Source organism: Suricata suricatta, chromosome X, assembly GCF_006229205.1.
Source record: "Suricata suricatta isolate VVHF042 chromosome X, meerkat_22Aug2017_6uvM2_HiC, whole genome shotgun sequence".
Lineage (NCBI taxonomy): Eukaryota > Metazoa > Chordata > Mammalia > Carnivora > Herpestidae > Suricata > Suricata suricatta.
Genome location: NC_043717.1, coordinates 90,836,914 through 90,848,021, shown reverse-complemented (window position 1 = coordinate 90,848,021; position 11,108 = coordinate 90,836,914).

The window sequence follows — 11,108 nt, the reverse complement described above, 5'->3', positions numbered from 1 at the left end:
ATATATATATAGTTATATATATAGTTATATACACTTCTGTATCCCTTGGGTAAGTCCCTAGCAGTGCTATTGCTGGGTCATAAGGGAGTTCTATGGATAGTTTTTGAGGAACCTCCACACTTTTCCAGAGTGGCTGCACCAGTTTACATTGCCACCAACAGTGTAAGAGGGTGCCCGTCTCTCCACACCCTCAGCAGCATCTATAGTCTCTTGATTTGTTCATTTTAGCCACTCTGACCGGTGTGAGGTGATATCTCAGTGTGGTTTTGATTTGTGTTTCCCTGATGATGAGTGATGTTGAGCATCGTTTCATGTGCCTGTGGGCCATCTGGATGTCCTCTTTGGAGAAGTGTCTGTTTCTGCCGTCTGCCCATTTCTTCACTGGGTTATTTGATTTTGGGGTGTGGAGTTTGGTGAGTTCCTTGTAGATTTTGGATACTGTCCCTTTATCTGATATGTCATTTGAAACTATCTTTTCCCATTCTGTCGGTTGCCTATTAGTTTTCTTAATTGTTTCCTTTGCAGTGCAGAAGCTTTTTATGTTGATGAGGTCCCAAGAGTTCATTTTTGCTTTCATTTCCCTTGCCTTTGGGGATGTGTCGAGTAGGAAATTGCTGTGGTTGAGGTCAAGGAGGTTGTTTCCTACTTTCTCCTCGAGCGTTTTGATGGTTTCCTTTCTCACATTCAGGTCCTTCAGCCATGTTGAGTTTATTTTTGTGTATGGTGTAAGAAAGTGGTCTAGTTTCATTCTTCTGCATGTTGCTGTCCAGGTCTCCTAGCACCACCTGCTAAAGAAGCAGTCTTTTTCCATCGGATATTCTTTCCTGCTTTGTCAAAAATTAATTGGCCTTACATTTGTGGGCCCAGCTCTGGATTCTCTATTCTATTCCATTGGTCTATATGTCTGTTTTTGTGCCAATACCATACTGTCTTGATAATGACAGCTTTGTAGTAGAGGCTAAAGTCTGGGATTGTGATGCCTCCCGTTTTAGTTTTCTTCTTCAATATAACTTTGGCTATTTGGGGTCTTTTGTGGTTCCATACGAATTTGAGAATAGTTGTTCTAGCTTTGAGAAGAATGTTGGTGCAATTTTGATGGGGATTGCATTGAATGTGTAGATTGCTTTGAGTAGTAATGACATTTTCACAATGTTTATTCTTCCGATCCATGAACAGGAAATGTTTTTCCATTTCTTGGTGTCTTCTTCAATTTCTTTCATAAGTTTTCCATAGTTTTCATCATATAGGTCTTTTACATCCTTGGTTAGGTTTACTCCTAGGTATTTTATGGTTTTTCGTGCAATCGTGAATAGCATCAGTTTCTTGATTTCTCTTTCTGCTGCTTCATTATTGATGTATAGGAATGCAACTAATTACTGTACATTGATTTTGTACCCTGCAACTTTGCTGATTTCATTGATTAGTTCTAGATGGCTTCTGGTGGAGTCTGCCAGGATTTCCATGTAGAGTATCATGACATCTGTGAAAAGGGAAAGTTTGACTACATCTTTGCCAATTCTGATGCCTTTTATTTCCTTTTGTTGTCTGATTGCTGATGCTAGGACTTCCAGCACTATGTTAAACAACAATGGTGAGAGTGGACACCCCTGTCTTGTTCCTGATCTCAGGGGGAAAGCTCTCCGTTTTTCCCCATTGAGGATGATATTAGTTGTGGGCTTTTCATATACTGCTTTTATAATGTTTAGGTAAGTTCCTTCTATTCTGACTTTCTCAAGGGTTTTTATTAAGCAAGGGTGCTGTATTTTGTCAAATGCTTTTTCTGCATCTATCGACAGGATCATATTTTTTGTTTCTTTCTTTTGTTAATGTGATGGATCACATTGATGGATTTGCAAATATTGAACCAGCCCTGTAACCCAGGAATGAATCCCACTTGATCATGATGGATAATTTTTTTATGTGCTGTTGAATTCGACTTGCTAGTATCTTGTTGAGTATTTTTATGTCTGTATTCATTAAGGATATTGGTCTGTAGTTCTCTTTTTTTTTTTTTTTGCTGGGTCTCTGTCTGGTTTGGGTATCAAGGTGATGCTGGCTTCGTAGAATGTGTTTGGAAGTTTTCTTTCTATTTCTATTTTTTGGAATAGTTTGAGAAGAATAGGTATTGGATCTGCTTTAATTGTCTGGTAGAGTAATCACAGAGAGAAACAATCTAATTGATAAGATTGTGCTAATTGCAGGGTACTTTATATTCCACTGACAGCAATGGATAGATCAACCAGACAGAAAATCACTAAAGAAGCAATGGACCTGAACGACACATTGGAACAGATGGAATTGATAGATATATTTAGAACTCTGCATCCTGAGGTTAGGAAATTCACCTTATTTTCGAGTGCACATTGCACATTCTCCATGATAGATCACATACTGGGGCATAAAGCAGTCCTCCATAAGTATAAATGAATAGAGATCATACCGTGCACACTTTTAGGTCACAATGCTATGAAACTTGAAATTAACCACAGGAAAAAGTCTGGAAAACCTCCAAAAATGTGGAGGTTAATAACCACCATAGTAAAGAATGATTGGGCTAATCAGGCAGTTAGAGAAGAAATTAAAAAATATATGGAAACCAATGAAAATGAAAGTACAACAATCCAAACTCTCTGGGACGCAGCAAAGGCAGTCCTAAGAGGAAAGTATATTGCAATCCAGGCCAATTTCAACAAACAAAAAAAGTGCAAATTCAAAATCTAACAGAGCACCTACTGGAAATAGAAGGGAAGCAGCAAGAGCACCCCAAACCCAGCAGAAGAAAAGAAATAATAAAGAGCAGGCAGAAATAAACAATATAGAATCCAAAAAAACAGTCAAGCAGATCGATGAAACCGAGAGTTAGTTCTTTGAAAAAATAAACAAAATTGATAAACCTCTAGCCAGGCTCCTCAGAAAGAAAAGAGAGATCACCCAAATAGACAAAATCATGAATGAAAAAGGATCTATTACAACCAATCCCTTAGAAATACAAGCAATCATCAGAGATTACTATGAAAAATTATATGCCAACAAACTGGACAACCTAGAAGAAATTGACAAATTCCTAAATGCACATGCACTGCCAACATTCAAATGGGAAGAGATAGAAAGCATGAATAGACCAATAACCAGTGATGAAATCGAATCTGTTATCAAAAATCTCCCAAAGAATAAGAGCCCAGGGCCAGATGGTTTCCAGGGAGTAGTACTCTTTATATATTATACAGTAATCCAGTGCTGACTACTTCCCCATCTCTAAGCCAAAGCTCATAAGCCCAATCTGCAATATGTTTTGCCTTTGATAGAGGCAGTGGAGACTAGTATACATATAACTACCAGGCAGTAAGCTTAATTGTATGAAATTATGGTCCTAGAATATAGAAGCCTGATTAAATAAAAACTAGGGAATTTGGGGCCTCAAATAACACAAAGGTTGTGGAAGGGGCAGGTTGTGGTTTATGGATGTTTGGGAAGCTACCAACATTCTCAATTCCCTTGTATTTCCACAATCTATAGGGAATACATAGCAAAGATGGGAGATATATGGAATTGGAGAAAAAGTAGAGTTTGTCTGTCATATTTGGCAGCCATTGGTATTTTAGTCTCTGTTCTTTTAATGGTACAAATCATACCATAGTTTAAGACAGTGCTTCTCAACAGTTATGTAGATAGGATCTTGTTAAAATACAGATCCCAGTTCTATAGGTCTGGGGATAAGTCTGATATTCAGCATTCCTAACACTGCACATGGTATACGTGGGACAACTGGACAAGGATTCAAGGAAGATGTATGCCTTGAGCAGGGCACTGAATAATAAGATTGGGTTTAGACAAAGAAAAGAGGCTATATTGGTGCAGAGGAATAGGAGAGACAGCATGAAATAAGGACACTGAGGATGGGGTAAGCATATGTGGCCAGGAAAATGAAAAGCTTATCTTTGCAGGAAGTCTCTTTTCAGGAGATAGGTAAAGATAGGGTTGGGTTGGTTAGGTGAGGGCATTGCACAGAGGAGAGTCTTGAATGCTGGTCTGAGATGTTTGGGCTTTATTCTGTAAATAAACAGAGTCAGTGAAGGATTTTGAGAGAGGAATAACACTGTAGAAGTGGTTCCTTCAAATGAACTAATCTTACAGTGCTCTGTAGGATGGATCAAAGGGAAGGGAAACTTAGAGGAAGGTAAAAGATCAATTACACCAAGACAGGTGTGAGGGGATGAGGCCCCGGATCAGAGTGGCAATAGAGTTTGAAAAGCAAGTCATCAGATTGGGAAGTATCAGGACTCTGTGACTGATTGAAGCTCCCTCTGTGTCTTTCTTCCCCTCCTTCAAATCATCTCATTCAGAGGGGCCAAGAGGCTGTGGGGCCAAGTTTATCTCACTAGTGCACTTTTGAAGCTTTTGTTAAACTCCTGAAAAATCATACTGTGAAGTGAGATGGCTGCAGTGACCTTGTGGGAGAATCAACCCTCTCTTATATTGCCAGAGGGGCTGAAAGGTGATGTTCTGAATGGTATACAAAATTCTGAAAGGATGGGACAAATGGTTGTCAATAAGCCTTGTGAGACAGTAACTACTGCTGAAACATAAGGTCATAGTTAGACCTTGGAGAAGTTAGAAGTGAAGAAAGCAATTTAGGCTGGATTTTGTTTACAAGGTATGTGTAATTGTAGACCATACTGACAAGAGCTTGGCTATAAATACAGATTTCATCCAAAAGCTATTTGAGGACAATGCCTAATATACTGTGGGAATAGAGTTAAGAGGAATAGAAGTAATTGTGGATTTTGTGCTTTCAGGATTTTGTGAGGCCCACACCTGATTGGCCAAATGTTTCTCTGCCTTTTCCAATAACTACACTGGGTCCAAAGAGCATGACAATCATCCCTTAATGTTCATTTCATTCAGAAAAGTGACATATGCTGTGAATTGAATATGGCACCAAAAGTCTCTTCTCCTGTATATGTCTCTCCCATCATTAGTCTGCTATAGGCCTGAGATGTTCAGTACATAAGACACTCTGTGAAAAGACAGGGACCTGTGAAAAGATAAGTATGTTACATGAAGAAGAGTAACTTCTTCATTGCTTTTACTACCTCCTTAGCATAGAGAGAATCTCAAGAGAATGAGGTCATAGGGCAAGTAAGTTGTGAGTGAAAGCAAGAAAAGTTCTGGATGATGAGATATTGTTGGAGAAAGGCTCCTCAATGTACATGTGGGTGGTATCAGGTAGGTAAGGGCCACTGCTGGATGTGGGAAGATAAGGGACTTGTGTCAACTTACTTGTGTTCCTGGATCAGCTCGTAGAAGCCCCACAGCTGAAGAGCATCAATCTTTAGAAAGTCTTAAATTTGAGGTCTGGTAAGTGACAATTTTCTATGGAGGGTGGACTGATGATCTGTACTGTCTGAGATATCTTGCCAGGCATTAGACTTTTATGAGAAGAGTATTAATTCATATCACAACTGTATGTTTCTTCTGGGATGAAAAATAACCTGTTAGGCCTTGATGGAAGAAATTTCCTAACCCTAAGATTAATATATGTGAATACACCTCCCTAGATTCCTTTGTAGCACCAAGAGGTGCAACTGAAGGGAAATTTTAGACTGTGAACAATGCGAGACCTCCCATTACATGACAAAGTCAGCATTTGATATGTATTCGTTGAATGGATGAACAAAATACAAATATAGTGAGGAAAGCACTAAATTTAAAGCTACAAAGTCTGGGTTCAAATTTCTGGACTGCCATTTATAAGCTGTTGGGCCTTTGGTAAACTTTTCTCTCTCTCTTGGCCTCATGTTTTTAAGATTTAAAATGAGAATACAGTGCCTGGGTGGTTCAGTCAGTTTGTTAAGCATCCAAGTTTGGCTCAGGTCATAATCTGACTGTGAGCTCCAGCCCCATGTGGGCTCTGTGGTGACATGCGGAGCCTGCTTCAGAGTCTCTATCTCCCTCACTCTCTGTGCCTTCCCCCTACCTCTCTTTCTCTCCCCCTCTCCCTTTGTCTCTCTCTCTCAAAAATAAATAAATAAACATTTGAAAAATGAGAATAATGATATTTGCCTTCTCTCCCTTATACAGTTATGGAAAAAATAGTATACAAAAAGAAATTTTCTTTTGGAATCCTTTAAAACAGAGGTGTCCTGGGCTGACCAAGGATGGCCATTTTGGTGTTTGCTAAGATAAAGGCATCTCTGTAGCTCAATGGAAGATCACCAGAGTTGGCCTCTGCCACTAGGTGTATCCTCCTACAAAGAAATCTCTGTGCTGTCCAAAATCCAGTCCCAAACTCTTAAGCAATTAGTGTACAAATCAGATTCCTGTTCTGCTTGATGGCCTGCCTTTCTGAGTGACAGAGAACACAGGAAGCATCGTGGGCTTTGTATGCAATACATTGGGAAAACATCAGTCAGAAGACTGGGCTTTCCCCTCTGCAGAGCACAGTTATCCCTCCAGAGATGAGAGTCATCTCAGGATATTTTTTTCTGTATCCTCAACTGTCTCCGTGATGACACTGTCACAGAGAGAGAGTGAGGGGACAAGACTAAGGGAAGAATGGGATCTCCTTTACTCTCTCTTTCTCTTCCTCTCCCCTCACCTTGTAATTCACAAGGAGCAGATGATTTGACTTTTAATCAGTTTCTTCTCTGTGTCCCTCTCCTTTCATTTGAGGTCTTACTCCTCACCTTGGGCTCTGCTCAGTTGATATCAAAGGAAGCTCCTTCACATTCCCTTTCTTGGATGCATTGTACAGAGTCCCTATTTAAATGGATGCTTTGTTCTCACGGTTAGGGGAGAGAAGGTGGGATGATTTAAAAATCCTGCTGGGAGTCCTTGAGGAAGCAGGCTTGAGTACTGTTTGCAGAAGTCAATAGGCTTGTAAGCAGGCATTGTGTGTTCTAGCACAGGCCGCTGAAACAAATCAATTTCAATTTACTTGTCCGGCAAAAGGAGCCATTATTTAGAACTGAATAGCCAGAACTCCCATAATATATTGTGAAAACTTATTGTAGTTTTTACTGAGAACTAGCTTATGATGAAATTATTTGTTTAGGGGCAAAGTGTGGATGTTTACAGAATATAAATTCTCTAAATATTGATTAGAGGCAGTTGAAGAATGAGTCACATTTCTTTTCTAAATGTGGTGGCTGGGTGATATTTATCCAACATTGATATCAGAGTACATTGCTGGCTGGAAACCTGGCAGGATCCTTATTTTGACAAGAAGCACAATTAACACCAGGGGAGAGTGTTTGCTAGTTAGGGAGATATGATAGCTAAGACTGAAGTTCATTCACATTTAAAGAGGAAGTTGGCTTACAAATTTGGCTCCCTTACATTTTCCCTTACAAGAATGTCTGTCCCTAGCTCTATATTTTATGTTAGCTATACGGCTTTGTATATTACCATTAAATTGTTGAAACTCCCTGTAGGAGTGACATTTAAGGCTTTATTCACTAAAGTTCTATGTTTCCCTTTTTGCACAGTTTACATTGAAAACAGCAACAACAAGACATTAGGTTTGAGATGTGATTTATGCCTCTCCTCTAAATTGGCTGATGATATATGCATTTTTTATTTATCAGGTTTTTCTTCTGTGCATCTTTTGAAACTTCTGATTACTGCTCTTTTGGAGAATGGCTACAGTTTTTACTGTCTATATATAGTGGTTTTCTGTCGAAAGATGTCTCTCTACCTCTTTCATGAATGTAAGTTTTCATTGTTTTCTACAAAGTTCAGATATTTTTGCCTATTGGAAAATATATCAATACTGGGTTCATTTCAGTACCTATTCTGTGCCAGGTACTTTCCCAGCCCCTCTGCCTTTTGCCACCATTGGGGTCTAGCAGAACTTTGGATCCTGTTTAGTTGACTTAAGTGGGTAGGACACTGGGCTATAGAGTAAGAACTGATGACAACTTAATACAAAGCCCTTACCACCTGGTGGTAACCTAGAGGTTGTTCTTGCCTTACTTGTGGAGTCCTGCTTGTGCTTCCCTTTCTCAAGCAGTCATTCCTATCCTGGCTCCCTCATCTCTTCACCCTGAGTGCTTTGTCAATAGTGCTTATGTGGAGCTTGAATTTAGTGGGTGCTCATTAAATGTTTATTAACTGAATGAATGGAAGGAAAACTCAAGGGTACAGAGATAGACAGTTTAATATATTAAGTCAAACTAATATGATAATGGAATAGTTATGACTTGCTATACTTTTTTGCTCAGATATAATATTTATACTTAACAGAGACATCCATGGTGGGAGCTTTAGACATCATAGCTATTTCCAAGCTGGACCATGCATGGCAACAAGATCATATCCCATATGTAAATTGCATATGTGTGATTTTGACTTGCCTTGTTTTCATGCCTTGCCTTTTTTACATGTAAACCTTTTTTTGGAAGAGGAAGAGGTAGATCAAATGCAGCCAGAGTTCAGTCAATACTGGACAGCCCATTCAGACTCAGAAATGCAAGTATTGGTAATCTAAGGTACATTGAGTACTTTACACCTGTGTTGCTTATTGATCCAAAAAAAGGTATGATTGATGTGATTCATAACAATTTGGATTTTCAAACCGTACAAAGCAAGGCTTTAGTCATGCCATTTTCTTTTTTTTTCTTTATTTTTTATTTCTGCTTAAATTTTTTATAGTTTATAGCCACGTGGTTTTCATATGACACCCAGTGCTTATCGCAACAAGTATCCTCCTTCAGGCTCATTGCCCATTTTCCCCTCTCCCCCACTCCCATAAACCCTCAGTTTTTTCTCAGTATTTAAGTGTCTTATGATTTGCCTCCCTCTGTCTCCCTAACTCTTTTCCCACCTTTCCCCTCCCCATGGTCCTCTGTTAAGTTTCTCCTGCTCCACATATGACTGAAAACATGGTATCTGTCCTCCTCCACCTGACTGACTTCACTTAGCATGACACCCTTGAGGTCCATCCACATTGCTATGAATGCCCGGATCTCATTCTTTCTCATTGCCATGTAGTACTCCATTGTATATATATACCACATCTTCTTGATCCATTCATCAGGTGATGGATATTTACGCTCTTTCCATGATTTGGCTATTGTAGAAAGTGCCACTATGAAAATTGGGGTACATGTGCCCCTATATGTCAACACTTCTGTATCTCTTGGGTAAATCTCTAGCAGTGCTATTGCTGGGTTGTAGAAGAGTTCTACTGATAGTTTTTTGAGGAACTTCCATACTGTTTTCCAGAGGGGCTGCACCAGTTTACTTTCCCAACAGTGTAAGACAGTGCCCGTTTCTCCATATTCTCACTAGCATCCTCGCAAGCATCTATAGTTTCCTGCCTGATTTGTTCATGTTAGCCACTCTGAGCAGCATCAGGTGGTATCTCAGTGTGGTTTTGATTTGTATTTCCCTGATGATGAGTGACGCTGAGCATCGTTTCATGTGCCTGTTGGCCATCTGGATGTCCTCTTTGGAGAAGTGTCTGTTCATGTTTTCTGCCCATTACTTCACTGGATTATTTGGTTTTTGGGGGGGTGGAGTTTGGTGAGTTCCTTATAGATTTTGGATACTAGTCCTTTATTCAATATTGTCATTTCAACTATCTTTACCCATTCCACTGGTCACCTATTTGTTTTATTGATTGTTTCCTTTGCCATGCAGAAGCTTATTTATTGTAATGAGGTCCCAGTAGTTCACTTTTGCTCTTGATTCCTTTGCCTTTGTGGATGTGTCTAGTAAGAAATTGCTGCAGCTGAGATCAAGGAGATTGTTTCCTGATTTTTCCTTTAGAGTTTTGATGGTTTCCTGTCTCACATTCTGGTCCTTCATCCATGTTCAGTTTAAAGTGGTCTGGTTTCATTCTTTTGCATGTTGCTGTCCAGCTCTCCCAGCACCATCTGTCAAAAAGGCAGTCTTTTTTCCATTAGATACTCTTTCCTGCTTTGTCAAAGAATAATTGGCCATAAATTTATGGGTCTATTCTTGGGTTCTCTATTCTGTTCCATTGGTCTATGTGTCGGTTTTTGTGCCAATACCATACTGTCTTGATGATTATAGCTTTGTAGTAGAGGCTACAGTCTAGAATTGTGATGCCTTCCATTTTGGTTTTGTATTTCAACATTACTTTGGCTATTCAGGGTCTTTTGTGTTCCATACAAATTTTAAGATTGTTCGTTCTAGCTTTGAGAAGAATGCTGGTGCAATTTTGATTGGGAGTGTATTGAATGTGTAGATTGCTTTGGGTAGTATTGATATTTTAAGAATGTTTATTCTTCCAATCCATGCGCGTGGAATGTTTTTCCATTTCTTTGTGTCTTCTTCAATTTCCTTCATAAGTTTTCTATAGTTTTCGTCATACAGATCTTTTACATCTTTGGTTAGGATTATTTCTAGGGATTTTATTTTTGTGTGTGTGCAATTGTGAATGGGATCAGTTTCTTGATTTCTCTTTCTATTGCTTCATTATTGGTGTATAAAAATGCAACCAATTTCTGTATGTTTATTTTGTACCCTGTGATGTTGTTGAATTAATGGATCAGTTCTAATAGGCTTCTGGTGGCGTCTGATGGGTTTTCCATGTAGAGTATCATGTCATCTGCGAAAAATGACAGTTTGACTTAATCTTTGCCATTTCTAATGACTTTTATTTCCTTTTGTTGTCTGATTGCTGATGCTGGGACTCCAGCACTATGTTAAACAACAGTGGTGAGAATGGACATCCCTGTCATGTTCCTGATCTCCGAGGGAAAGCTCTGAGTTTTTCCCCATTGAGGATGATATTAGCTGTGGGCTTTTCATAAATGGCTTTTATTGATGTTTAAGTAAGTTGTTTCTATCCTGAGTTTCTCAAGGGTTTTTATTAAGAAAGGGTGCTGTATTTTGTCAAATGCTTTTTCTGCATCTATCGACAGGATCATACGGTTTTTTTCTTTTCTTTTGTTAATGTGATGTATCACATTGATTGATTTGCGAATATTGAACCAGCCCTGTAACCCAGGAATGAATCCAACTTGATAATGGGGGTAATTCTTTTTATATGCTGTTGAATTTGACTTGCTAGTATCTTTTTGAGTATTTTTGCATCCATATCCATCAGAGATATTGGCCTGTAGTTCTCTTTTTTTTCT